Consider the following 2500-nt stretch of genomic DNA (forward strand, 5'->3'; position numbering starts at 1 on the left):
TTTCCTCCGCTTAGTAATATGCTTAAATTCAGCGGGTCATCTCGCCTGCTCTGAGGTCGTCGAACAAACTTGTTAGTTGAAAAAAAAAAAAAAAAAGAAAAACAAATCGTACACCGTAACGAATCGGAGCAACAAGAACCTGGTGTATATATGGAATCGACCACCACCTCCTACTTCTCCGCGTCCTCCGATAGCATATAATAGCATTTTGCTTTCTCGGAGAAAAGGATATCAATGATGGGTTTTTAGCGCCTCGCCAAAGTGTCTCCCTTCTGTCTTAGTTTTTCATTCGTTCGATGCGAAACGCTCGCTAGGCGTAACCGGCTGATTACTTTTAACGTCCTTCCGTCGCTTTTCAAATTAAAGAAGAACCACGGTGTGTGTCTATGATAGAACTACCCGATCCGATTTTCGTTGATTCTTTGATAGTCTACCAAAGTCCACCGTAAGTTCGAAAGAAAAGCATTCGTGGACTGGACGACCGGCTAAACGCGCGGTCTCGCAATCGATATACATATTCGTAACAAAGAGAGACATGGGGCGACCAACTTCTCAGAGTATATCCCTTCTTTTGGGTTCCGTTCGTATCGCGCTTCTCGTCGTGTTCGTTCGAGCCTCTCCATAGAGGATGATCGTCCGATTCGTTTGATAAATTATCATTTTTCCCTGGGGCTGTACGAACGAACAGAGAGGAAGACGACGACCGACGGATACCACAAATTTCACGTGGTAGGGCATATATTACATATCATAATTATCAGTGTTTGATCAAATTTCTTTCCAGTGTCCTTTTTGTTATGCTCCAAAACTAGTATACGCTTTATTTTCTCTTTCCTTTGCATAAATTATTAACTTCGGGCAACGTCGGGAGCGCCGGTAATCATTAGATTTGTACGAAACGCGATTTGCGCCCCACGGTGGTTTTTAGTGCCGTCAAAGTCAGAAATCGTAGGAGCGGTGCTTTAACGGGCGGTCGTGATGATACTCCAGACAACACGACGCACGACGCCGTAAAACACTCGCGCGAGTCCAGACTGATCTCTGCCTCACCACGCAAGGGGTGCGCAAACTTGCCAATAATATATAATATTTATTCTTTTTCGTACGTCCAGCGACAAACGCCAACGAAATACCCAAATTCTCGCTCGTACGTTGATACCTTTCTCTTCATCGACCCGGCTCCGAAACGTTCTTCGCCATCTCCCCGAAAGGAGAGGTAAACGACGGCGGGGTTAGGGAATCTGAGAACAACGCAAGCAGTTTTAGGACAAGTGAACGACCCTCAGCCAGGCGTGGTCCAGGAATTTTATCCGTGGACCGCAATGTGCGTTCGAAATGTCGATGTTCATGTGTCCTGCAGTTCACACGTTGACGCGCAATTAGCTGCGTTCTTCATCGACCCACGAGCCAAGTGATCCACCGTTCAGGGTAATCATATACAATTTACAATTTTTTTCTTTGTATTTAAAAATGCTCCTTGTTCTTTGCTTTAAAAATATTCGATGTTCGCACCTCCGACCAGCGTATCGACGGAGGATTGAACGCGCCATATCGACGACAAAAGTTTCTTTTTGTTTCCTGAATGACGGAAAACCATCGTTCGACGGCCGGGCGTACAGTACATTCAAAAGCCTTTGCGCGTGGCTGCGACCAAACGGGTATAATACACCCGTATATTCTTGGTTCCGAACAGTAACTTCACGCGCAATCGGGCGAACGCACGCGGCAGCGCCCATCGGTTGCTCGATGAAATCGATGCGATAAACTACAGCCTTCTCGGCTGGTCGTCGTTAGTCGCGCGAGCAACGGATGGCCGCACAATCGACGCGTCGTCGTTTGCGATTATTCGCCTCACGTTAGCCATGAGTATGTATATTATTCATTTACGAACGAACGCGGCAGCGTCCATCGGTTGCTCGATGAAATCGATGCGATAAACTACAGCCGTCTCGGCTGGTCGTCGTTAGTCGCGCGAGCAACGATGGCCGCAAAATCGACGCGTCGTCGTTTGCGATTATTCGCCTCAAGTTAGCCATGAGTATGTATAACATTCATTTACGAACGAACGCGGCAGCGTCCATCGGTTGCTCGATGAAATCGATGCGATAAACTACAGCCGTTTCGGCTGGTCGTCGTTAGTCGCGCGAGCAACGATGGCCGCAAAATCGACGCGTCGTCGTTTGCGATTATTCGCCTCAAGTTAGCCATGAGTATGTATATTATTCATTTACGAACGAACGCGGCAGCGTCCATCGGTTGCTCGATGAAATCGATGCGATAAACTACAGCCGTTTCGGCTGGTCGTCGTTAGTCGCGCGAGCAACGATGGCCGCAAAATCGACGCGTCGTCGTTTGCGATTATTCGCCTCAAGTTAGCCATGAGTATGTATATTATTCATTTACGAACGAACGCGGCAGCGTCCATCGGTTGCTCGATGAAATCGATGCGATAAACTACAGCCGTTTCGGCTGGTCGTCGTTAGTCGCGCGAGCAACGATG

The 2500-nt window shown here is 47.8% G+C and overlaps 1 non-coding gene across 1 annotated transcript; it reads right to left on the reverse strand.

Moving 5' to 3' along the window:
• Nucleotides 1-1276: 1276 nt before the first annotated feature.
• On the reverse strand, nt 1277-1431 carry LOC143350975 (5.8S ribosomal RNA). The gene has a single exon (XR_013081385.1). It is a non-coding gene; the product is annotated as a 5.8S ribosomal RNA (ribosomal RNA).
• Nucleotides 1432-2500: the final 1069 nt, after the last annotated feature.

This window comes from Colletes latitarsis, unplaced genomic scaffold, assembly GCF_051014445.1.
Source record: "Colletes latitarsis isolate SP2378_abdomen unplaced genomic scaffold, iyColLati1 scaffold0051, whole genome shotgun sequence".
NCBI lineage: Eukaryota > Metazoa > Arthropoda > Insecta > Hymenoptera > Colletidae > Colletes > Colletes latitarsis.